At 44.9% G+C, this 27,414-nt stretch overlaps 1 protein-coding gene across 2 annotated transcripts in view; it reads right to left on the bottom strand.

Moving 5' to 3' along the window:
* Positions 1-1,227: 1,227 nt before the first annotated feature.
* Positions 1,228-27,414, bottom strand: part of LOC125454139 (UDP-glucuronosyltransferase 1A1-like) — a 45,767-nt gene continuing 19,580 nt past the window's right edge. Inside the window, exon 7 of one of the 2 annotated variants that reach the window (XM_048534592.2) lies at positions 1,228-2,262. The gene's annotated coding sequence lies outside the window, so the exon portion shown is untranslated. Of the gene's footprint in view, positions 2,263-24,600; positions 26,169-27,414 lie in introns of those variants that run through there. The other variant, XM_048534591.2, reaches the window with a different exon arrangement.

Below are 27,414 nucleotides of genomic sequence, written 5' to 3'. Positions count from 1 at the left end.
CTCCGCTCCTGGCCACTTTCTTGTAAATCTTTTCTGTACTCTTTCAAGTTTAACTTCCTAGAGAAGGGTGACCAGAACTGTATGCAGTATTTTAAATGTCCTGTATAGCTGCAACATGATGCCCCAATTCCTATAGTCAGTGCACTGACTATGGCAGCAAGCATGCCAAATGTTTTCTTCACCACCCTGTCTACCTGTGATTCCACTTTCAAGGAAATATGCACCTGCACCCCTAGGTCTCTGTTTGGCAACACTTCCCAGGTCCCACCATTAAGTGTATAAGACTTGCCCTGGTTTGCCTTACCAAAATGCAGCACCTCACATTTCTCTAAATTAAGTGCCATTTGCCACTCCTTGGCCCATTGGCCCATTTGATCAAAGTCCCTTTGTGCCCTGAGATAATCTTCCTCACAGTCCGCTACACCACCTATTTTGGTACCATCTGCCAAATCTTAGTAACCATACATCCTTTATTCACATCCAAGACTGCCCATGGTCTCAACCCTCACATTCTCTCTAACTCTCCCAACCTTACAACCCTCTCTATCTCTGTAAACTTCTCCAACTTTCCAATCCACTGAGATCGCTGCGTCCCTCCAATTCGAACTTCTTACACATGCCCCATTTTAATCATGCCGCCTTCGCAACTTCAGTCCCTCAACCTCTCTGCTCTATATTTCATGTTTCTCCTTCAAGAACACCTTAAAGCCTGCCTCTTTAGCCAATAAACCTTTGGTCAGCTGACCAAATATTTCATGACGTGTTCTGGTGTCAACATTTTGCTTTTTAACACTCCTGTAATGAGCTTTGAAAACGTTACACCACTTTAAAAGTCCTACATTTTGTAAATTGTTACCCTCCGTAAAAGAAAAGTGCTTAGTTTCTCCTGGCTGAGTGAGGAGGGGAGGATATATTTGTTTGAGACATTTTTGGGCTGCTGGATGTTTTTTTCAGGTTGTTTTGTTAGCTCTAATTGAAGGAAATATCAGGGAAAGTCATCCAAAACTTTCCTGTCAACCAATATGGCAACTCAAAACTTCCATGAGGAAAACCTGATTGTTTCTTGTGGGTGAATTAAACAGTTTCAAACATGTTTCTTGCTCCCCAGAAGTAAATCATTTCACTTTTGCAATAACCTTAAGCATTTAATTGTACTTTCAAAAGACTTCAGTGAAACAAAATTCTACAGAAACAGGTTACAAAAAAAATTGTTATAATTATGACCTTCAAAGACATTGAAACACTCCCGACAAAAATTAAGCTGTAAGAACAGCATGTGTTTTGCCAAATACAAAAACAAGGGAGCAACATTGAGCTATTATTAATGCACTGACTAGCTCTCATTAGGAGCATTCTGTGAAATTCTGGGCACTTTAGGAAGCGGGTGGAGGCTTCAGTCAAGGTGCAGAATAGGTTTAACTGAATGATACCAAGGATAAGGAAGTTGTTGGCTTCCTCGCTGAGCTGGTTGGGTATGGCACAGACGTTTCATCACCATGCTAGGTAACATTTTCAGTGCGGCCTCCGATGAGGCAATGTTGCTTAACTCCCCTCAGTATTTATATGATCTGGTCAGTTAAGTTGGATTGTGTCATTTCCGATTCTGTTCTGCGTGGCTTTGTTTATGGGGTCTAATTCCACATGTTTGTTGATTGCATTATGGGTTGAAAACTAGATCTCCAGGAATTCCTGTGCGTGTCTGTGGTTGGCTTGAGCTAGGATCGTCACGTTGTCCCAATTAAATTGATGGCCTTCACTGTCCAAGCGCACTGCGATGGGGAGAAGTTTGTTATGCCGTTTTGCTTCCAGCTGGTATTCATGTATCCTGATGGCTAGTTTCCTTCTGGCCTGGCCAGTGAAATGTTTCTTGCAGTCATTGCAAGGTATTTTGTAAACTACTTTGGTCCTGCATGTCATGGCTGTGGGGCTTTTGGTCCTTGTGAGTGTTTGTCATAGTGTGGTTGTGGGTTTGTGTGCTACCATGATTCTTAGTGGTTGTAGGAGTCTCATTGTCAGTTCTGATATGTTCTTGCTATTGGGTAGTGTGGCCAGTGTCTCGGGGCGTACTGTGTCCTCTTGGTGTTGGCTATCTAGTAGGCACCTGCGGATGAAGTTGTTGGGATATCTGTTGTTAGCAAGTACCTTGTATAGGTGCTCTTCCTCCTTCTGGCATAATTCTGGCATGTTGCAGTGTGTTGTGGCTCGTTTCAATAGTGTCCCATCACAGGTTTGTTTGTAGACGTCGGGGAAATAACATATGGACTAAAATAAAAACCACAGACTCAGTATGAAACACAACAAACCATCTGTCAAACTGTAATTGCCAAACTTGAACCAGAGGAATGAATGGGATACCCTCAGTACATCAGAAAGAAAAGCACTCAAAGGATTCAAGAAAGACAGGAACATCAGAATACTACCAGCAAACAAAGGGTACATGAGCGTCACTATGAACAAACTGGACTACGTTGAGAAAGCGCAGGCACTGGATGCAGATACACACACTTACCAACAGGTGGAGATAGACCCCACACCACCGCGAGAAATCAGGATCACTCAAACGCTGTGGAGACTAAAAAATGCGGGACAAATAATCAAGGCAGACTACGTGAGAATGAAACCAGAAAGCTTGAACGCCGCCTGCTTCTATGGACTACCCAAAATACAGAAACCAGATATCCCCCTCAGACCCAGAGATAGTAAGAGCCCGGAAATTGGAGGAACAGCACCTCATATTCCGCCTTGGAACCCTAAATCCCAATGGTCTCAATGTGGACTTGACGAGCTTCAAAATCTCCCCACCCCTGACCTGATCCCAAGACCAGCCCCTCTCACCCCCACCTCCTTCACCTGTCTGTATTCCCTCCCACCTACCTGCCCCTTCCTCCTCACTGACCAACCCCCATCCCACCTCCCTACCTACACTCACCTTTACTGGCTTCATCACCGCCTCCTTGACCTGTCCATCTTCTCTCCCACCTATCTTCTCCACTATCCACCTACTATCACCATCCCCCCATCTCTATTATTTCAGAGCCCCCTTCCCCTCCCCCTCCCCCATTTCTGAAGAAGGGCCCAGACCCGAAATGTCAGCTTTCCTGCTCCTCTGATGCTGCCTGGCCTGCTGCGTTCTTCTATCTCCACACCTTGTTATCCCCCTCAGACCCATTGCCTCCCTACTGGGCACACCTATACACTAACTGGCCAAGGACCTACAACAGAGATTGAAACACCTGGTCAATGTGGACCACCCCACTCCAGCCACTCAACCCTGGAATTCATTAACAAGCTCGAGAACATCAAAACCAACGGTGACGAGGTTATGGTATCCTTTGACGTCACAGCACTAGTCACATCCATTAACATACCACTAGGCAAAGAAACACTTGACACATTGGTGGATATAGCGGGAACACCCACCCCAAACAGCTCCATCAGCAAAGACAACACACTCAGACTACTGGACCTGTGCCTTACCACACACTTTATCTTTAACAGCCAAGTATACAAACAAATCAGTGGCACACCTATGGGGTCACCCAACTCAGGGCTTATTGCAGAGGCAGTCATGCAAAGACTGGAACCCACCACCCTCCCTCTCATACAGCCAAATCTGTGGATCCGATACACGGATGACATGTTTGTCATCATTAAAGCTAGGATGTTCACGTTATCCCAGTTAAATTGATGGCCATCCTTGTCCGAGTGCACTGAGATGGGGGAAAGTTTGTCGTATTGTTTTGCTGCTAGCTGGTGTTCATGTATCCTGATGGCTAGTTTCCTTCCGGTCTGGCTGGTGTAATGTTTGGTGCAGTCGTTGCAAGGTATTTTGCAAACTATATTGATCATGCATTGGTATGGGGTCTTTGGTCCTTGTGAGTGTTTATCATGGTGTGTTAGTAGAAACACACCATCTCTTCAACAATGTTTTCACTGGGATCAAATTTACGAGAGAAGAGGAAGGCAACAATCAACTTCCTTTCCGAGGTGTCAGCGTAGAATGAATGACCAATGGGAGTTCCAAACCATAGTATATTGGAAGGCAGCCCACACTGACCAAATCCTCAATTTCCTCAGCAATCACGCCAACGCCAACAAAGCTGTGATAGGACACTATTCAAATGAGTCACGACACACCGCAACACGCCAGAACTACGCAAGGAGGAACAGCATCTACACAAGGTACTTGCTAACAACAGATATCCTAACAACTTCATCCGCAGGTGCCTACTGGATAGTCAATGCCAAGAGGATACAGTACGTCCCAAGACACTGGCCACACTACCCTAGAGCAAGAACATATCAGAACTGACAATGAGACTCCTACAACCACTAGGAATCATCATAGTACACAAATGTACAGCCACACTATGACAAAAACAGGGACCAAGGACACCATACCCATGACATGCAGACCAAAATAGTTACAAAATACCTTGCAATGACTGCAACAAACATTTCATGAGCCAGGCCAGAAGGAAACTAGCCATCAGGATACATGAATACCAGCTGGAAACAAAACGACACAACAAACTTTCCCTCATTGCAGTGTGCTTGGGCAATGAAGGCCATCAATTTAATTGGGACAATGTGACCATCCTAGCTCAAGCCAACCACAGACATGCACAGAAAGTCCTAGAGGCTTAGTTTTCAACTCATAATGTAATCAACAAACATGTGGAATCAGACCCCATATACAAAGCCATGCAGAACAGAACCGGAAATGACACAACCCAACTTAACAGACCAGATCATGTAAATACCGAGTAGAGTAGAACAGCTTTGCTTTCATCAGAGGCCACACTGATGTTGTTACCTAACATCGTGAGGAAACATCATTACAATAACCAGCCAGCTCGGTGAGCAAGACAACAATCTCATCCACAATTGGAGCTACAAATCTTCACAAGAACCTTAAATCAAGGATGAGGGATTGTAGGTAGATGGAGAGATGGGAGAAGCTAGAATTATTTGAAGAAAGAATGTTAAAGATTTCACTGAAATGTACAAGCTTATGAAGAATTTTGATAGGGGAAGTAAAGAGAATCTATACAGATTTAAGTTGACTGGCAGAAGGTTGAAGAAGGCAGAGTGGGAAGCATTTTCTACATGGATTTCAGCAAGGTATTTGCAACAGTTCCGCATGGTAGACTGCTTGGCAGAGTTAGATCGTGTGGAATCAGAGGAGAACTAGGCAACTGGATACAAAATTAGCTTGAAGATAGGAGGGTGGTGGTGGAGGGGTGCTTTTCAGACTGGAGGCCTGTGACCAACGATGTGCCTCAAGGATCAGTGCAGGATCCACTTCTTTTGGTCATATGTATAAATGATCCGGATGTGAATATAGAAGGTGTGGTTAGTAAGTTGCAGATGACATTGAAATTGGTGGTGTAGTCAACAGCAAAGAAGATTACCTCAGATACAACAGGATCTTGATCAGATGGACCAATGGGTTGGGAAGTGGCAGATGGAGTTTAATTTAGATAAATATTAGGTGCTGCATTTTGGAAAGGCAAATCAGAGCAGGAGTTATACACTTTACGTTAAGGTCCTGGGGAGTATGGCCAAACAAAGAGACCATAGGATGCCGATTCATAATTCCTTGAAAGTGGAGTTACGGGTAGACAGGGTAGTGAAGAGGGTATTTGGTACACTTGTCTTCATTGGTCAGTGCACTGAGTAAATGAGTTGGGAGGCCGTGTTGTGGCTGTACAGTACATTGATTAGGCCACTATTGGAATACTGTGTTCAGTTCTGGGCTCCCTGCTATATGAAGGATGTTGTGAAAATTGAAAGGGTTCAGAAAATATTTACAAGAATGTTGCCAGGGTTGGAGGGTTTGAGCTTTAGGGAGAGGCCGAATAGGCTGGGGCTAATTTCTCTGGACCATCAAAGGCTGAGGGGTGACCTTGTAGTGATTTATAATATCATGAGGGGCATTGGTAGGGTGAATAGCCCAGGTCTTTTCACCAGGGTAGGGGAGTCCAAAACTAGAGGACATAGGTTTAAGTTAAGAGAGGAAATATTTAAAAGGGCCCTTCTTCATGCAGAGGGTGGTGTGTGTATGAAATGAGCTGCCAGAGGAAGTGGTGGAGGCTGGTACAATTACAACATTTAAAAGGCACCTAGATGGATATATGAATAGGGAGGGTTTAGAGGAATATGGGCCAAATGCTGGCAAATGGGACTAGATTAATTTAGGATATCTGGTCAGCATGGATGAGTTGGACCAATGGGCTGATTCCGTGTTGTATATCTCCACAATTCCGTAATAGGTCTCCTTTGCAAAGACATGTTCGCTCCCAGATCCATAGTTTGAACTTATCCTATGTTTTTTTGCCTTCCATTTTTGTATGTCATGATCCCAATGTATTGGCCTAACCTCTTGCCCCTTCCTTTCCTTTCAACCAACTGTTATATTTTTTGAGTGGTCCTCTCCACCCAGTAATGATAGTGACATTTCTCCATTGATTCACCCCTTCACATAAACATTTGACTTCAGAACCGACTTTAGATCCTTTGGGATAATGGCCTTCATTAGACGAACTGTCAATTACAAGAGTCTGATCCTCATAGCTGTGAAACATATAAATATGATAACACTTCATTGTCTTCTATAACTACCTTATGGTCAGCAGCTCTGTAATCCATACCAAGCAAGAAGAGTGTTGACAAGCACTCTTGTCCCCAGTCCTGTTCCCAGTCATGGTTTTTCCATATTTACCAATAAGCTTCCCCAGGTGTCTCCACTCTTTAAGGCCCTCTCTTTTTTGAGAAACCAGGACACACAGGTTGCAACTGGGTTCCAATGGCTTCACATTATGTCTTGAGACTAATCAAATTCTTTCTGAGATTTGAGCTTGAATGAAAGTCTTTCTATCTGTGTAAGTAGTGCATTAAAATACTCAAAAAGAGATAGAACTAATTGTAGTCCTTTCCCAACCTGGAATCCTAAGTCAAGCTTGGTGAAAACAAGAGACTGTCTCATAATTCAGGCGTAATGTTACTTGCCAATGCTTAGTATGTAATAAACCTATTCTGTTTATCAAGTTTGAACCAATCTCCTGAAGACTTTACAAGGGCATCCTTCCCATCTTGGTATTGGTAATTTAAACTAATACCAATAAGAAGGGTCGGTGGCAGCAAATGTCCCCAAGGTTTCTCAGCTGGTGTTCATGGCCACTGTTTTACTGTGCTGATAGAGGGGCAGATTTTGCCATATATATCACAGTCCACTCACTTACTTTGTTTATTCATTCCACAGTTTCTCAGACTCACTGTCAACTTCGTAACACTCAATTAACAGAAACTACTGAATGTCTACATCACCTAGTCTGCCCTTAAGTCCACCATAAACAGAACTTGTGGGGACACTCCAGGTTTCTCAACTAAGAAATATTAAGACTAATTCAATGAGAATGACCGGGAGATCTGGGAACTACTAAATTGCAATCACAAGACGTTCCTGAATTGGAACTACCACCAATTCTCCATGGAAAAGAAGTAGACAGACAGACGGTCAGCATTCATAAGGAGGAATATTTCAAAGATCTCCTCAACGGTGATTCGGTCCTTCATTTGGGTATCGAAGACCTCAGCCCACAGCATGTTATCCCTCACCATTTCAGCACAATGCCAGATCAACATGACGCGAGAACTCAACTCAACAGCTTAGAACTAACAAGGTCACTAGCACAAATGAAATCTCCATCAAAGCACAAAAATATGGTAGAGAAGTCCCCTCAGTACACAGCCCCATCCTCCACATCTAGAAGGATGAGGACATTCTAGGGAATCTACAGCATGTTGTAATTATGACCATCCTTGAGAAAGGAGATAACATTGATTGTGGTGACTATAAGGGGTTCTCTCTGCTATCTGCCACAGGGAGGATATTTGCAAAGATCCTCCCCAACCATCTCCTCGCAGTGGTTGAAGAGCAGCTCCATGAAGTACAATACAGATTCCATCCATCACAGATGACATGGTCTTCACAACAAGACAAGTCCAAGGGATGTGCAGAGAGCAGCAACAATCTCTTTATATTGCTGTATGTGACCTTACAAAGGCTTTTGACTTCATCATCCAGGAAGGAGCATTCTTCTCAAATTCCCGCTGAAATTTATCTCCATTTCCACCTGTTTCCCAATGGAACAAGGCATAATCCTTATCAACGGATCCACCACTGACCCAATACAAGTGCAAATTGGGCTCAATCATCACATCAACAGTCTTCCCCATCCTCCTCATTGCAACAGTCCACCCCACATCCATCCAGCTTCCTGCTAGTATACAGCTTATCCATGAGATGAGTGTTCAAGCTCTGTCACCTCCAGTCTAGAAACAAGACCACCCCAACTTAAATCATCAAGCTGTGGTATGTACATAGATAACATTTGCCTGTCTGAGGACGAGCTCCAAACTGTTTCCACTTCGCTCACGGAGGCACACAAAAGAAATGTGCCTTAGGTTAGTCATTCTAAACATCCAGATATCAAAGGTTCTGTACCAGCATGTTCCTGCCATTCAACATTCCCTATTGATTATCAAGATGCACAAAGAGCCACTGGGCAATATGGATCAACTCCTACGCCTTGGGAGGCTCCTCTCAGTGAAGGTAGATATTGGCAACGAAATTCATCATAAGAACATAAGAAATAGGAGCAGGAGTAGACCATCTGGTCCCTGCTCTGCCATTCATTAAGATCTTTATTGTAGACTCAGCTGCATTTACCCGCCAGCTCATCATAACCCTTAATTCCTTTACTGTTCAAAAATCTATCTATCTTTGCCTTAAAAACATTTAACAAGGTGGTCTCAACTGCATCACTGGGCAGGGAATTCCACAGATTCACAACCCTCTGGGTGAAGAAGTTCCTCCTCAACTCCATGCTAAGTCTGTGCCCCCTTATTTTGAAGCTACATGCCCGAGTTCTAGTTTCACCCACCAGTGGAAACAACCTCCCTGCTTCTATCTTATCTGTTCCTTTCATAATTGTACATGTTTCAGAAAGATTGCCCACCCCACCGCCCACCATTCTGCTAAATTCCAATGAGTATAGTCCCAATGAGTACAATCATCACTTCCAGTCTGTCAGTGCAACCTTTAGCTGTCTGAGAAACAGAGTGTTTGATGACAAAGACCCCAAACTTGATTCCAAGCTCATGGTCTACAGGGCAGCTTCGTACCTACCCTCCTGTATGTATCATGGACTCTGTATAATGGACACTTGAAATCCCTTGAGAAATATCACCAGCAATGCCCCTGCAAAATCCTGCCAATCCACAGGCAGATAGGTGTTCCAATATCAATGTCCTCTGTCAGGCCAGCATCCCCCAGTACTGAGGCACTAGTTATTGTCAATCAGTTACACTGTGTTCGGCCATGTCTTGCCCCACCTGACGTGAGGCTCCCCAATAAACAAACTCCCTACTCTGAGCTCTGTCGCTGCAAGCAGTTACCAGGAGGCAGAGGAAATGCTTCGAAGGACATCCTGAACTTGTCTGTCAAAATAGGTGATAGCCCCGCTGACTCATGGGAATCTCCAGCCCCAAGACCACCCGAACTGGAGCAGAACCACCCAACTATTTCAAGCTTCTCCGACAGGTCCAGATGGAGGCTGAGCTCAAACCATGGAAGAAAAATCCCGCTTCCCCACCACCATCTCCCCACATCTTCTGACACCACGTGCCCCATCTGTGGCAGGGTGTGTGAACCCAACATCAGACCGTTTAGTCAACTAGGGATTCACAACTCTGGAGTGGAAGAAAGTCATCCTGTATCCTGAAGAACTGCCTAAGAAGAAGACTTGCTGACAATAAATTAGGCTACTACCAGTAAAAAGGATTTGCGACAATGAATCTATCAAAGGCATCTTAGTTGGTCCCAGTGAACATGTCATATGCCATGTTACAGAGGGATGGATATTGCTATGTGTCCCAATAGCCCACCAACTTTATTTAGTTTGCTCAGTCTACGTTCCTGAGCTACTTCCTTCAATCCTAGGTTCAGTATCATTTGCAAATTTGACCCATTTCTATCAGGTATCTGAGTCCAAGTCATTGATGTAATCGTAAAGCAGATAAGGGAGTCAAAGTGTATAAGAATTTAGACAGGAAAGAAGAGGACACAATCAATTAGCCATGATATCTTGTCAAATGGCAGAGCAGGTTCACAAGGCCGAACGGCCTGCTCCTGCTTCTAGCTCTTTATAATACTATGAATTTTGAAAATCATAAATAAAAACGGAAGATATTTGAAATACTCAGCAGACCTGACAGCATTTGTGAAGAGAGAAATGGTTAATGATTCAGATTGAGATCTTTTATCAGAGATTGTCACTGATTTAAATAGGATACAAGATACTGGGCAGGGGAGGAGGTGTGTTATACTCCTACGCTCCTCCTCCATTAACCCTTGGCCCATATCAACTGTTTTCTAACCTTCATCTGAAGTATAAATCTGTTTGTTTGTTAAAGGGCAGAGAAAGAGAGATGCAAACCAACTATTTTGTCCTTTCTGACAACTACTTCAAAGTGAAGGAAGAAGTTATATTAATTATTGCAAGAGGTGTTAACTAATAAATTAAGAACAATTGTTCTGTTGACTGATTGCAGAATAATTACTATAAAGCTGAAATGCAGTGTAGACATTATCAAACATTGTACAAAACTCTGTTTTTAGAAAGTTCCTGCTTTTAGAAACCAGTGTCATTGCTGCATTCTCTCACATGTAAAATTGAACATCAAATTCAAATATGATAAGCTTCAGCAGAACACATATTGTAAAGAGAAGATCACGGGGAGTAATGTGATAAGTAAGTCAATTTGCTTTGCCTTTAAGCTTTGTATCAATAATTGTAACGTCCTGATCCACAAAATAGATATCGGGAGTATAATAATTTGATATGCTAAAAGATTCAAAGTATCGATGCAAACAATGATACCTAATTACTATTTTAAATGGCTTTGAAAATTTTCTCCGAATCCGGATTTAATATTACCCTTGAAAGGTCAGGATTTATGATTGGCGTCTTGTCTTAGAACAAGTATTTATGACTAATATGTTGCATAAAAACCATTGGAGATGATGTATTGGAGATGCCAGAGTCTGCCTGCATTTGATGTGAGTTGACAGTAAATGATGCTTTACTCATATTCACGTTTTCCTGCGCTTGGTTTGGCACCATTCCCTTTGCTATATTATTGTGTCTGAAGTTTGGATCAATACATTGCTGCAGACATTCACCCAGTAACCAAGAAATGAAGAGAATCACGATTTGACAAAGTTTCTGGAATAACTATCAGAATAGCCTAACTGGTTTCCCCACTGCTCACTCTCATGGATTGGATAGCATTGGAGAGGATTTTACATGATGATGGCCTTTTTTGTTCCTGCCAACAGTCTTGTAACCATTTTACAGTCAGTGTTTATTGACTCACAATGACTCACTTCTGTTCCTATGTGGATTGGCCAACACTTCTGTCATCCCAGCAGCACTAGGTGGGACTGTGGCCACTACTGGTACCACAACCTGTCCCCAAAGTAGTTTTTTCTGATGAAGGGTCTAGGCCCAAAACGTCAGCTTTTGTGCTCCTATGATGCTGCTTGGCCTGCTGTGTTCACCCAGCCCCACACCTTGTTATCTTGGATTCTCCAGCATCTGCAGTTCCCATTATCTCTGACCCAAGGATGGGGAGGGAAAAATGTCTTCGGTAGTGGGGTCGGATTGCTGATGGCGGAATGTTGGAGGATGATGTGTTGGATCTGGAGGTTGGTGGGGTGGTACGTGAGGATGAGGGGGGATTCTTTTTCAGTTGTTATTGCAGGGAGCAAGTGTGAGGGATGCGTTTCGGGCAATGCGGGAGACACAGCCGAGGGCGTTCTTGACCACTGCGGGGGGGATGTTGCGGACCTTGAAAAGCGAGGACATCTGAGGTGTACGGGAGTGGAATGCCTCATCCTGGGAGCAGATGTGGTGGAGGCAAAGGAATTGGGAATAGGGGATGGCATTTTTGCAGCAAGTGTCATAGTTATTGAGGTTTGGTTTCCTTATTTAAGAGAGGATGTAAATGTCTGAGAGGAGGTCAGTTAACTGATACCTGGCCTTGGAGCTGAGGTGATTATTTTATGTGGACAGACAGACTGGGCTTCTTTCCATTGGAGTTTAGAAGAATGAGCATTGATCTTCTTGACACATATTAGATCAAAAGGGGAATTGACAGCGAGGGGAGTGTGGAAAGGAAGTTCCTTCTTGTGCGACAGACCAGAACTAGGGGATGCAGTTAAAAAGTCTGGGGTCTCCCATTTATTTCTGAGATGAAGAGTTTTCTTTTACTCTTGGAGAGTTGTGATTCTTTGGAACTTTGTTCCTCAGAAAAGAGTGAAAGCAGGGTTACACAGTAATTTTAAGACAGAGGTACACAGATACTTGACCAAAAGCGGAGTCAATGATTATCAGTGATAGGAGGAAATGTGAAGTGATAATGGGAACTGCAGATGCTGGAGAATCCAAGATAACAAAGTGTGGAGCTGGATGAACACAGCAGGCCAAGCAGCATCTCAGGAGCACAAAAGCTGATGTTTCGGGCCTAGACCCTTCATCAGAGAGGGGGATGGGGTGAGGGTTCTGGAATAAATAGGGAGAGAGCGGGAGGCGGACCGAAGATGGAGAGAAAAGAAGACAGGTGGAGAGGAGAGTATAGGTGGGAAGGTAGGGAGGGGATAGGTCAGTCCAGGGAAGACAGACAGGTCAAGGAGGTGGGATGAGGTTAGTAGGTAGGAGATGGAGGTGCGGCTTGAGGTGGTAGGAAGGGATAGGTGAGAGGAAGAACAGGTTAGGGAGGCAGAGACAGGCTGGACTGGTTTTGGGATGCAGTGGGTGGAGGGGAAGAGCTGGGCTGGTTGTGTGGTGCAGTGGGGGGAGGGGAAGAACCGGGCTGGTTTTGGGATGCGGTGGGGGAAGAGGAGATTTTGAAGCTGGTGAAGTCCACATTGATACCATTGGGCTGCAGGGTTCCCAAGCGGAATATGAGTTGCTGTTCCTGCAACCTTCGGGTGGCATCATTGTGGCACTGCAGGAGGCTCATGATGGACAGGTCATCTAAAGAATGGGAGGGGGAGTGGAAATGGTTCGCGATTGGGAGTTGCAGTTGTTTATTGCGAACCGAGCGGAGGTGTTCTGCAAAGTGGTCCCCAAGCCTCCGCTTGGTTTCCCCAATGTAGAGGAAGCCACACCGGGTACAATGGATGCAGTATACCACATTGGCAGATGTGCAGGTGAACCTCTGCTTAATATGGAAAGTCATCTTGGGGCCTGGGATGGGGGTGAGGGAGGAGGTGTGGGGGCAAGTGTAGCATTTCCTGCGGTTGCAGGGGAAGGTGCCGGGTGTGGTGGGGTGGGAGGGCAGTGTGGAACGAACAAGGGAGTCACGAAGAGAGTGGTCTCTACGGAAAGCAGACAAGGGTGAGGATGGAAAAATGTCTTGGGTGGTGGGGTCGGATTGTAGATGGCCCAAGTGTCGGAGGATGATGCGTTGTATCCAGAGGTTGGTGGGGTGGTGTGTGAGAACGAGGGGGATCCTCTTTGGGCGGTTGTGGCGGGGGCGGGGTGTGAGGGATGTGTTGCGGGAAATGCGGGAGACGCGGTCAAGGGCATTCCCGACCACTGTGGAGGGAAAGTTGCGGTCCTTGAAGAACTTGGACATCTGGGATGTCCAGGAGTGGAATGCCTCATCGTGGGAGCAGATGTGGCGGAAGTGGAGGAATTGGGAATAGGGGATGGAATTTTTGCAGAAGGGTGGGTGGGAGGAGGTATATTCTAGGTAGCTGTGGGAGTCGGTGGGCTTGAAATGGACACCAGTTACAAGCTGGTTGCCTGAGATGGAGACTGGAGGTCCAGGAAGGTGAGGGATGTGCTGGAGATGGCCCAGGTGAACTGAAGGTTGGGGTGGAAGGTGTTGGTGAATTGGCTGAACTGTTTGAGCTCCTCTGGGGAGCAAGAGGCGGCGCCGATACAGTCATCAATGTAACGGAGGAAGAGGTGGGGTTTGGGGCCTGTGTAGGTGCGGAAGAGGGACTGTTCCACGTAACCTACAAAGAGGCAGGCATAGCTTGGGCCCATGCGGATACACATGGCCACCCCCCTTGTCTGTAGGAAGTGGGAGGAATCGAAAGAGAAGTTGTTGAGGGTGAGGACGAGTTCAGCTAGGCAGATGAGGGTGTCGGTGGAGGGGGACTGGTCGGGCCTGCGGGACAGGAAGAAGCGGAGGGCCTTGAGGCCATCTGCATGCGGAATACAGGTGTATAGGGACTGGACGTCCATGGTGAAAATGAGGTGTTGGGGGCCAGGGAATTGGAAGTTCTGGAGGAGGTGGAGGGCGTGGGTGGTGTCACGGACATAGGTAGGGAGTTCCTGGACCAAAGGGAAGAAAATGGAGCCCAGATAGGTGGAGATGAGTTTGGTGGGGCAGGAACAGGCTGAACAGGAGGAAATGTGAAGTTGAGATCACAATCAGAGCAAACTGGGAGAAAAAGATAGAGGGACCAAACACTCTAGCCCTGTTTGTAGTTTATATGTTTGTGAGCATTTAATAAAGTCCCTTCTAAGAGACTGTTAGCCAAGATTTGAAACCAGTGCTGTTCCTATACCTCAGCAAACATCAAGTAGCTCTGCACAGAAGGAAGATCAAGGTAGGAAACCTTCTGGTCTGCATGGGTCACTGATTCTGGACAATCTCATGGTATCAGAAGGAACAGAAAGAAAGATGCTGAAAGCAACTGAGCAAGTAAGCTAGTCTGAGATGTGTCACTACATATGTGAACCAGACAGCCAAGAAATGCCACAAACTGTTCACCACACATTAACCAAACTGACAAGGGATAATATTGCATTATAGAATGGTACAGCAATTGGATGTGGCCATTCAGCTCATCGTGCTGGGTCCAATGCCTTTCATCCTATATCTAAATGACTTGGGTATGAATGTAGGAGGTGTGGTTATTAAGTTTGCAGATGATCCAAAATAGGTCCTGTAGTGGACAGTGAAGAAGATTATCTCAGAATAGAATGGAACTTTGATCAGATGAGTCAATGAGTCAAAGACCGGTAGAGCGATTTTAATTTAGATAAATGTGAGGTGTTGCACTTCGGTAAGGCAAACCAGGGCAGATGGTAGGGAGTGTTGTCAAACCAAGAGACCCGGTGTGCAGGTGCATAGTTACTTGAAAGTGAAGTCACAGGTAAATGGATGAACACAGCAGGCCAAGCAGCATCTCAGGAGCACAAAAGCTGACGTTTCGGGCCTAGACCCTTCATCAGAGAGGGGGATGGGGTGAGGGTTCTGGAATAAATTTATTCTAGAACCCTCATCCCATCCCCCTCTCTGATGAAGGGTCTAGGCCCGAAATGTCAGCTTTTGTGCTCCTGAGATGCTGCTTGGCCTGCTGTGTTCATCCAGCCTCACATTTTGTTGTCTTGGATTCTCCAGCATCTGCAGTTCCCATTATCTCTCACAGGTAAATGGGATGGTTTTGGCATGTTTGCATTGGTCAGAACATTGAGTATAAGAGTTGGTACATCATGTTTCAATACCTTGATGAGGCCACTCTTAGAATACTGTGTACAATTCTGATGGCCCTTCTATAGGAAGGCTGTTGTTAAACTTGAGAGGATACAGAAAGGATTTACAAGGATATTGCTGGGACTGGAGAGTTTGAGTTATAGGGAGAGGTTGAATAGACCGAGTTATTTCCCTGGAATGTCAGAGGCTGAGGGGTAACCTTATGGGAGTTTATAAAATCATGAGGGGCATGAATAGGGTGAAAAGCCAAAGTCCATTTCCTATGGTGGGTGAGTCCAAAATTAAAGGTCAAAGGTTTATGGTCAGAGGGGAAAGATTTAAAATGGACCTGAGGGATAACTTGTTCATGCATAGGGGGCTGCATGTATGGGACAAGCTGCGAGAGGAAGTGCCATCTGGATGGGTATGTGAATAGGAAGGGTTCAGAGAGATATGGTCCAAATCTTGGCAAATGGGACAGTCAGATTTAGATGTCAGGTCAGCATGGACAAGTTGGACCGAAGGGTCTGTTTCCATGCTATTAGACTCTGTCCTATCTCATTGAATTGGACACCAATTACACACATCCTCCCTTCTACCTAATCGGGCAAACATTTATTTTCCAACTACAAGTCCGACTTTTTGTTTTGAAAGTTCCTACTGAATCAGATTCCACCAGGCAGTGCTTTTCAAATCCTAATTAGGCAAATCTTGTTGATGCAGGTGTAGTGTCTTGCTACCCTTCTCCTTGAAACGTTGGGATTGTTGGGTGGCGGTCTTCAAGGTTAATGCTGACTCTGTCCTCCCTGTCTACACGAATTGCTGAGCCTCTCTTCCAGGTGCAACTGTTTGAGCCTAAGTGCTGTGTATGGTGGGGATGGGGTGAGGGGAGGGGGCTGCCTGTGTTCCCGAGCAGAGCGGGGGTGGGGGGTGAAGGGAGGTGCAGGGCGGGGAAATGTGGTCAAGAAAAGGTCGAAGAGCCTTACCCATCTCCCCCCGGGGGCAGCCCTGAGCCAGTAAGCTGGCCGCCCACCTCACCCCACCCCAAACACCTCGCTCCAGCCGGGGAGGAGGGCATGGGGAGTTTGAATGACAAGGGTCTTGGAGGCCGCGGCTCAAATGTTGCAGCTTTATTTTCTTGCAACAGTGACAACAGGTGTCCCCGGGCGTCACAAAGGGACAATGTGCAAACATCAGACACCGCTCAGTCAGTCCCAGCAACCCCGAACTGCCATCGCCCACACACACACAGAGTTCAACTCCCTGAGCTCATCGAGCCCCACTGATTCCAAATTGACAGACAGAGGCCACTCCGTTGCCTCCTATCCCCTGCCCCAGCGCTTGCTCCCTCCCGCCCCCCTCCCGGACCCCATTCCCCATTCTCCTCCCACCCCACCGCAATCACAGCAAAGTCGGGATGCAACGCCTACCCCATGCAGCACCGGGGCACACCCACAACCTCATCATTGTCAGCCCTAGTGGCCAGGCAGCCGGGAGAGGCATCGTCCAGCAGCAGCAGCAGCGCCGGCCCCAAGGCACCTCGCTGTCCCGCCTGCACCAGCAGCATCCGGAGCCGGGACTCAGGACGACTCTTGTGTACCAAGAGCCAAACCAGGCAGCCAGGAGCCCTCTCCCGCTGCAGCCGCAAACCCCTCGGACAATGCTCACCTCCGTTCTGCACCAGCGCCCTCTCCCTTCCTCCGCTGCTCAAGGTGAGCGGTTTCACTTAACTCTGCCTCCTTGCTGCCCGTCTTCCAGGCAGACCACACCAGGGGCCTCCACTTCACAGTCAACTTGTGAGTTGGTGCCTGCCCCTCCTGCTGCAGAGGCAAGGCATTGGGAGAGCTAGAGTAGGAGAGAGTTCAGACTGTCAGTGTGTACCAGGTTCCCCAGGTGAGGGACACAAACAATAAGGTCAGTGCACAGGTACCAAAGGTAACCACAATGGAATGTTGACCCTTTATGTTCCAAAGGAAGTGATGTTTCTGTTGCACAGACCCTGGACCTGACTGCAGCTGGAACAACTGCATTCAGTTTAGCTCCAGACTCAGAAGGGATGATTGGGCGGCATACTGATGCAGATTCAGCTGACAGATATTGAGGTTAAAGGGTTTCATTGCACAGACAGCTCAGGGTTAGCCCAGTTGATAGTAGTCTCGCCCCTGAGTCAGAAGCTTGTGGTCCAAAGCCCCAGAATTAAATGAAAACCTGAACTGGTAGTCCAGCAGAGTGGTGAGGAATAGCCACACTGTTGGCGGTGGTGACTTCTACAGGGGCCATTTCAACCAAGCTGTGACTGTCCTCTCAGGGAGATGTAAAAGGTTCTCTGGCACTGCACCCAATAAGATCAGGGGATTTTCCCTAAATCTTGCTGATGATCAACATCACAAAACAATGATAATTTGGTCATTACCACATTGCTGCTTGTGGGATTTGCTGTGTGTGAGTTGGCCACCACATCCCTACTTTACAACAGCAACTAAACTTGCCATGAAGTGCTTTTGGGATGTTCTTCGGTTGTGAAAGGTGCTATATAAATATAAACCCTTTTTTTTCTTTTCAACATGACTTGTTCATAAACTCAGAAGTTTGAAGGAACGTCTAACCCAATGATGGATGAATTCAGATGAGTGGATGCTGAGAAACTATTTCCTCTATTGAGCGCATGTAGAATGAAAGCATTATCTTACGGAACTGGGCGTTTGGGAATGAACTCAGGAAGCACTTAGTGAAAGCTGTTGAGGCTAGGAGGCCACTATAAATTTCAAATCAGACTCTTAGAGTGCAGAGAGAGGCCTTTCCACCATCTCACCCATGCAAGCTTTTGAAAGTCTTATCCAATTAGTCCCATTGCCCTCACCTCCCACTCTCTCCCATGTCAAATTTGGCCTTTTCGGGTATTTATCCAACTCCATTTTGCAAATTACTCGTCAGCATGCTTTAAACACCTTTCTCAACTCTGAATCCAAATAATAAGTTGAGACACAACAATTATTTTCTATTGTTCCTTCCTTGGTTCTTGCATCAGTTTCCTTCCATCTGTATCCACTTAATTATTGACTGTTCTGCCAGTGGGAACAGTTTCTTGAAAACTACCAAATTTAAACTCCTCACCATCTCAGGACTTCTATTGCACCCCCTTCCCATTGATGGCTGTGCTTCATAAATTGATGTCTCAAATTATCACCAACTATTCTTCACCTCTTGATCACTCTTTCTTTAAGATAGTCCTTAAAACCTGTGTCTTCAACCAAGCTCTTTGTTACCTGCCCTAATATGAGGCTTGATTTCAAATGTTTCTTTATCATGCTGTTGTGAAGTGAATTACGGTACTTTGTTATGTTAAAGTTTCAGTGTAAACACAAGTTGTTGTTAACCTTCTCTGCTCTGAATAGAACAATCCTGTCTTTTCCTAGTAAATCTATGTTGCATCTTTCCCAAGGTTGCTCTGCAATGTGGCTCCTAGGACTGAACACAGTCCTCCAGTTGAGGACCAGCCTGTGACCTCTAGATACATAAGAAATAGGGAGTAGGCCAGTCAGCCCCTCGAGCTTGTTCTGCTATTCAGCTAGATCATGATTGATCATTAGCCCAGTGCCATTTCCCACATTATATCTTGATATCTTTAAATTTAGAAATCTATCAAACTCCATCTTGAACATACTCAATGCCTGGAGTAGAGGATTCCACCGATTCACTGCTCTGTGAGTGAAGAAATGCCTCCTCACTCCAATACCAAATGGTCTACCTCTTATTCTGAGATTGTGCGCCCTGGCTGTAAAATCCAGGAGCCTGGAAAATATCCTTCCCCCGTCTACACCGTCGAGGTCTGTAAGAGTTTTGTATGTTTTGCAGAAGAGCAAATGACAGAGGAGTACGAGAGAGTCCTTCACCCCATTGATTCTGCTCCACCATTCAATGAGATCACAGTTGTTATGACTCAGGAGACTGGTCAAATCCTCAACCTCTTGCAAGCTCAAAGCTGAGTAGAAGGGTAGTAAAAGGCTGGATTCCATATCCTTTGTCAGCCATGGGTAAGCTGGTGTGTACATCCACTGTAAGTCATTGATAGTCACCGTCCTATTTCTTGCCATTTTGCAGGGCCTCTTGCACACCCAGTTGACTATTTCTATGATCTCGGGCAAATGAACAGCTTGGATCCACCGAGTACTCGAATGGATTTGTCCCATTATCCAAATCCAGTGCCTTTCACGCTTCAGAGTATGACCACACCGATTCCTCAGACATCTGATTTTCATTTTTCTCTCTACGTGTTGCTTCCACCACCAGAGCACAGCATTCGATTCCAGCAGCCGCCTGTAACTGTCTACGAAGGGAATCAGACTGTCTACACCACACTGCCCATTCAAGTGCGGAATGCGGCTTACAATCCCAGGTCCTCCGGCAGCCAACCCAACCAGCTGCAGACACCCTTGACATCTCAGGGTAGTGCAGGTGTGCATTGCCAGTCTTTAGAGCAGTTTCAGCAGCACGACTGGAGGCAGAAACAACACTGCCAGCTTCAGGAACTCCAGGTTCTTCAAGGATTCCAACCCGGAGTCTCTCACTCGCTCAGCAAGCAGCAGCAACATCATTGTGTGTCAATGCAGTGTGATCCTGATGCTGTCCCTGAACCGAAGGCACTCGACTCTGATGCTAATCTGAATCCTACACTGTGCAATTATCAGCAGTCACAAGAGGACAGGAAACTTCACCCTAGAAGAATTAACCAGGCCCAAAACTCTAACCCAGAACTGGAGGTAAGCAGTGGGAAAAGAGATGGCATCAGTTCCATTGACCAAAATGATGAGTGTGAAAAGAAGTTGATGATGCTTACTTTTGATGATGCAGTAATGATGTTTGACTTTGAGCTTTTTGACCACCCGAAGTTAAATGGCCAGATTAGTGAGCAGGAGCAAATACCAACTCTTCATCTGCAACGCAAAGTAAGGAATGAGGACAGCCAAAAAAGGACAAGTGGGAAAGTCCGAGAGGAGACTTTGCTAAAGGAAGGGAAGTCTGGCTCCTCTGCACTGGAAGATCACTGCAAGGGCATTAAACTGACACTGACCAAGCGGGCACTATCTTCGGTCCACGTTGAGACTCCCAGTCTTCCATGTAGATTCACAAATGATCACTCCTTTTACAATCTCAAGCCCGAACAGGTCAACTTGCAGATTCTTTTGGAACTCGAGGACATTTCAGATGATGAAAGCTGCTGGGAGTCACTGAGTCCCAAAAATAGTACAGCAGAGGGACATAGCTCTCTTGATGGAGAAAGCCTCCCAAAAAGAGAGAGTCTAATCACCAGAAAAAGGAAGCGTCAGTTTCTCGATCTTGAATCCTAACGTGACGGGACATAGCAGGAACAGGATTCACATTGACTCCATGGAGCAACATCTCTTTGAAATTTAAAGGCATGAATTTCAGAACTTGTATATTATGAATGCTGAATGTAGTACAATATGTTCGAAACTGTCTTAAATGTGTTTAATTCTATTTTAGTTATTAGCCATGTGTTAATGAAGTCAGCAGATCCTGTAATGGATGGAAGACTGCTTTACACACATGGCTTGTACTGACTAAACCTTTCACAGTTTGTGGAGAATACTGTCTGCACTAGGGTTGGCAATTCTTTTTGGGTGTATTCCTGGAAGCTTTGTCACCTGATTTCCACCCACTGACTTCCCTCTGTGCTGAAATAGGCTTTTCTCCCACCGTTAACCTTGAAATAATGAACAAATGAAAGGAAATGGGGTAAAACACATCTAAGACTGATATTTCTGGGATTTCTTTCCTGGATTTCTCATGGTGGCATCCAAGAGAACAGCCTGCAATCTCTGGAACCTCCAAGACAATCTTAGAGTTTTGGCAACCCTGCTCTACATGAATGGCATAAGGTAATACACAGGGGCAGTTAAGTAGTGAATTACACAGGGGAAATGCATTGACTAGATTGTATATTACACAAGGAAGCTGTCAGGAATAGAAACCCATTCGACATAACAGTGTATAGGGCAAAGGCTCTGATACATAGGGGGAATCAGCATGAACTGAAAAGGACATTGCTCAAAAGAACTTTAGCAGCATTATTCGATTCCTACTATTTCCCTTGCGTAACCCTTGAATAGTAAGAGGAAAGAATTAAGGTATTTACAGTGTCATACACACTTCTAAGAGTCCTCTCAACGTGTCAATGTAAATTATTTTTGAACAATGTTTCAAAGGAAAGTCAATAGTCTTAAAACTAGATTTTCCAAAGAAGGTAAATGCCTGCTTAATGACTTGGCGCTCTGGTTTGTGGGACAAACTTCGACTGGGGCAACAATCTACTTTTTAAACATTGTCAAAAGGTTTTTAAAGGCCCACCATGGACGTGAGACCTCCGTCTCACCCAGAAGAGTACACCTCTGGCAATGTAGCACTCCCACTAGACGGCATTAAATTCTCAATAGTCCAGGAGCTGAAGTCAGATTTAGCGCACACACACACAAGCACACCCGTTCTAACTCAAAATGCTGCCAAACTAATGACAGCACAGATTCACAAAGCTATCCTCATGTAATACACAGCTTAGCCTGGGAGCTCCAGAATAGCTCAATGAACTGCGAGGTGGTTACATTGCTGCCATGGGTTGTAATTTCATGAAAGCTCTCTTTGCGAGCTTCAGAGCAGAACTTGTTGAACCTGCTGTGTACGACTCTCACCACAGCCCATTAACCCGGGTTCGGAGTGGGTCTCTTAAGCTGTGCCACTCCCTCATTTCTTCTGTGTTGTCCATTGCAATGTCCTGATAATTATGCTTCAATTACAGGGCAATCCAGAATCATTGGCTCTGGACATCAAGCACAGGAAAGGGTGGGAAGGACTCAGTGGACATGTGGCTCTGATAATCTTTTGTTGGAGGCTCCAAGGTTTCACAAGGTGTTTGATCACTCTCCTGTCTTGTGAATGAAGGCTTTTTTTGCAGTTAAGCTCATTCCAAATCTCACCTAAGGTTTTTAACAATGTTAGACAACAAAGGAATATAAAGATTCCTTATGCTGGGCATCACTATAGTATACACAATGTAAACTGGCACCAGTGCATTGTCCTCATCTGACTGCCAGTGTAATATGCCCACATTTCTTTTTACAGGAAATTCTGGGATAGGGTGGGGAAAGCAGAAAGCGCCAAGCTAGATTGATGGTAGAACACAGTGTCAATTCCAAGTAGATAGGAGGGGTGTAAATGGTGGATGGAAGGGAAGAATGAAGCAGATTGGATCAGAGGGACAATGAAATACACTTTGGGTTGTAATTGTCTGGGAAAGAAGCACACCAACATGGTCTCGAGTACTAATTCTGGTTGGCCAGCTTCCTGGAGGCTTCATTACATGTTCTCCAGCCCCCAATCACCACTTCAGCTATTGGTAACTCCACCATTGTTTTGCCCTTGGGAAGTGGATAGACACTTCATTTTCCAGTTGGACAATACTTAGCTGACAATTAAACAGCCTCCACATCCAATGATTTTTTTTTGCTCAAAAGCATATTATTTTAGAGAATAAAATGTTTTAAAATTAGCACACCCATGGTCTTTCTTCTGTTGTCCATTGCAATGTCCTGACAATTATCTCTCAATTCCAGGGCTATCCAAAAGTGTTTGCTGTGGTAACAGGGTAGGGAGGAAGGCTTGCCTGGCTGTAATGAGGGAGAGGTGTGCTTCAATCTGGGATGGTCGGAGAGGGTAATGATAAGATGCGGCGGGGAGGGGGTTGGAGTTCACCTACAAATATCAGGTTAATTGTTGAAGCAAGTGTGTCTGACAGTTGTTGAAAACTCAGATGTCATCACCTTTTTATTTACTTTGAGATTGCAAACCAATTACCCGCAAAGTACAGGAGCACTTAATTAATATGACACCCTGGAGGAGTTTAAAGTGGAAGCTTGGTGGGGGCAAATGTGTCAGGATTTCCCCAAAATGTGCTGTCAGTTTTGAGAAAATGAAGGAGTTTGTACAATTCTTAACCTGCTGCCTGCTCTTGACCAAAGCATTCTTATGATTGAGAAGAAAAACTGTTCAAAATCACTTACTTATTGTTAAATTTCTTCGAAGAAAATATTTTTTTGTCCCACTGTTTGAAGAGCAACCGAAGGGAATCAATGTGAACAGCTCTTTGAATATGGTGGATGGGGGTGATAAACATAAAAGGTCTGACCCCTCAAGCCCAAAGTGGAACAAATTCTTGCATTAGGCCAGCACTTCTTAGGGCTGAAGCCCTCCTGCTGTGCTGTAACTGTTCTGTGATTCTATGATTTTATAGGCAATAGTTGGAATAAAAAAGTTTTAAAATATACAGACAAATAACTTGTTTCAGATGTTAATTAGGATGGTCATCAGTAAGTTTACGCAAATGTCCCTTCTGTTTTAGATGAAAGAAATTTGTTCGTCTGCGTTTGTTGTAAATTGGAACATAGCAGAAAATAAAGCTTCAAAGCTCATATTTCTGGAGTGGATCCCGATGAGAAAATGTGTATTTTTTCTATTTGTACTTTTTTAAAATTTTCACCATCAGATTATTGCAGGAAGTGTGCACTATGGACTTGACATTTTATCATCTTGGTGAAGAATAGGTAAAGCTCCAGGCTGTTACTTGCAAAGTGTTCAATGCAATAACTGGTTTTCACTTCTATCTCTTTTATTTAAACCTGTTTTTAGGGGAAACTATGTTAACTGTTTTGAAACTATTGTGTTTGCTACTTGGCCAATGTATGCTGCTTTATTATCTTGCTCTCCTATCTTGGGGGTGGGTGTTGGCAGGGTTGGGATGGGCGTCCTTCATTTCTGCTGGAAGAAGGAAGAGAGACTTGTGTTTTTACAGAATGTTTCACTTCTGTACAGGATAATACAAATAAACGTCCTTTTGTAAAAAGGAACCCTACAAAATTATTTGCACAGAAGAGCCATGGAGCTAGTGTCGACATATTGTAGTAAACTGGAGCAAGTGTTTCTTCATGTCTAAATCAAGTCAATTTCTGCTTAAAGGTGAGAGAGAAGTAGTTACATGGAAAGCTTTAATATAGGCGTGATGCTGCTCACCAGCTCTGACAGTCTGTTTCAGCAATACATTTTCTACCGTGTAATGAACACAGTATCATCGGGTCAGGATATTCCGAATGCCTAGTCCTGTGTACTTCATATCTCCATACATCCAATATACAGAATCATGTAACACAGGAGGAGGCTATTTGACCAATTGCACCTATGCCGGCTCTTTGAAAGAGCTATCAAAATACCCCATTGTCCTTCTCTATCCTGTTTACACTCAGCTCTGTCCATCCCTCCCATCTCCCACTCCTTCACCCATTCTCCGTGCCCTCATGCCCCTCACTGCTGCTTTCACACATCCCTATTTCCAAATCTATCTCTCCTTTGGATTTTCTTCCACCCTTCTTGCTCTCCAGTCCCCTCAGCTCTCCATGCCTCCTGTTTACCTTCTCTCCCACTGATAAAGGGTACTGAATTATAAAATAGAATCTCACAGTGTGGAAGCGGGCTATTTGCCCATTGAGTCTTTATCGATTCTGCGAAGAGAATCCCACCCAGACCCAATCCCATGCCAGATCCCTGTAACCCTGCATCTCCCATGGCTAATTTGGGACGGCTTGGTGGCTCAATGGTTAGCACTGCAGCCTCACAGCACCAGGGACCCGGGTTCAATTCCAGCCTCGGGTGACTGTTTGTGTGGAGTTTGCACATTCTTCCCGTGTCTGCATGGGTTTCCTCCAGATGCTCTGGTTTCCTCCCACAGTCCAAAGATGTGCAGGCTAGGTGGATTGGCCATGCTAAATTGCCCATAGTGTTCAGGGGTGTGTGGGTTATAGGGGGATGGGTCTGGGTGGGATGCTCCAAGGGGCGGTGTGGACTTGTTGGGCCGAAGGTCCTGTTTCCACACTGTAAGGAATCTAATCTAATCCACCTAGTCTATACATCCCTGGACACTGTGGGCAATTTAGCACGCCCAATCCACATATTCTAGAAAATGTCAAAGGAGAAGCAAGAGGTAGGGAAGGCAGAGGGAACTTCAGAGCTTAGGGAGCACAAACTAAAGGCACAGCCTTATCTCTGTGGCCCTGCAAATTTCATTTTTTCAAGCATTTGATTTGCTGTTGATGTTATCACTGATTGTGCTTTTGCCAGCTTTTCAGGTCATTCATTCAAGACCTCTACTGTGTTCACGTTGTGATGCAACAAGAAGAATGGAAAGTCCCCAGATTAGTCTTCCTTCATGGGATGAAATGTCATACAATGGCTTCAGCTCTGGTTATTCGGGTAGGTAAAACTGTGAAAGGTGTTCCTGATTCAAATACTTGTTCCATTTTGAATGAAGTCCATATATCCTCCTTCACTCATGGCCAAACACAAAAATTGCCTTTGTGTAACAGAAGCAGTGGTAATGTCACTGGACAGCAATCAAGAACCCTGGGTTCATGATCAGGGATACAGTTTTGAATCCCACCTTCGCAGGTGGTGAAATTTGTGCTAAAAATAAACTCTGGGGATGAAAAGCCAGTCCAGTAGCAATTGTTTAACTATTGTTGATTATCCTTCCGTTCCAGCCAGGGCTATGTTGTAAAAAAGGAGACATGAATGAAACTCTTGGAAGACAATACAAATTCTGCTTTCATCTACATTACAAAGGTCATAGCATTTTGCCTTGTTCCATATATTGTGCAATGTTTGAGTGAAACATCATTGAGCGATCAGCATCTGACAATGTATCCATAAAGTCACCATGATAAATAGACACTTGCCGATTTCGGCAAATCACTTTGTAACCTGAACAAAAATGATATCAATGAATCTTGTGGATCCCCATGAAGATTCCACCCCACTGACTGTACCCAGTCTAGATGCTAGTGTTCTGTTTAGGTGTGACAAAGGATTTCGCTGACGTGAAATAGAATTAATATCACATTGAAGAAGCTCTGCTGTCCTATCCAACTGGTTTTGCCCTTCTCTTTTCTCCTACTTCCCTTCATCACTTGCTGCTTGCATTGCACCATTATGCTGCTCGCTCTTGTCCAGTGTTTCACCCTTTCACAAATCGCTTGTAAACTTCCTGTTGCTCCCCACTCTTTTGGTTTTGTTAAGAAGCTATTCACCTCTGAACATCTTGTGACTCAGATGATGGGTGACCCACCTGAAAAGTTAACACTGTTTCCTTCTCTCAACTGATGCTGCCTGACCTGCTGAGTATCTCCATGTTACATTTCAAGAAGGAATAGGCTGCATTTCAAACATGGGATGAAAACTAAATGCTTGGATCAAGGGGCTTCAGAGTTTTTTCACACCCCCAGGAGCACAATGGAAAATGATAAATGATAACATTCAAGGATCTACAGATCTTTAGCATGCACTAAATTTGACACCATGACTGCCTAATGTAATAATTAAATGTACAACTGCATCTGACAGGTTTTCCCTTTAAATTACCAAAAGGTGGCACCAAGTAGCTAAGATTTCAACCAGGCTCGAAATAAAATAAATAAAAACTAAAAGTATGACATGAGAACATGGAATCCCAGAAGTGTGGAGGCCAGCCATTCGGGCCACTGAGTCCACACTGGCCTGCTGAAGAGCTTTCCAACTAGAATCACTCCATCCCTGTAATTTCCTGCAGCTAATCCACCTAACCCGCACACCCCTGAACGCTATGAGCAATTTAGCATGGCCAATCCACCCAACCAGCACATCTTCGGACAGTGGGAGGAAACCAGAGCACCTGGAAGAAACCCAAGCAGATACAGGGAGAACGCACAAATGTCACTGCGCCTAGTGGTTGGATCGAAATAAATGATGATTGATTAC

Source organism: Stegostoma tigrinum, chromosome 7, assembly GCF_030684315.1.
Source record: "Stegostoma tigrinum isolate sSteTig4 chromosome 7, sSteTig4.hap1, whole genome shotgun sequence".
Classification (NCBI taxonomy): Eukaryota; Metazoa; Chordata; class Chondrichthyes; order Orectolobiformes; family Stegostomatidae; genus Stegostoma; species Stegostoma tigrinum.
This window is presented reverse-complemented; position numbering and strand designations above follow the sequence as displayed.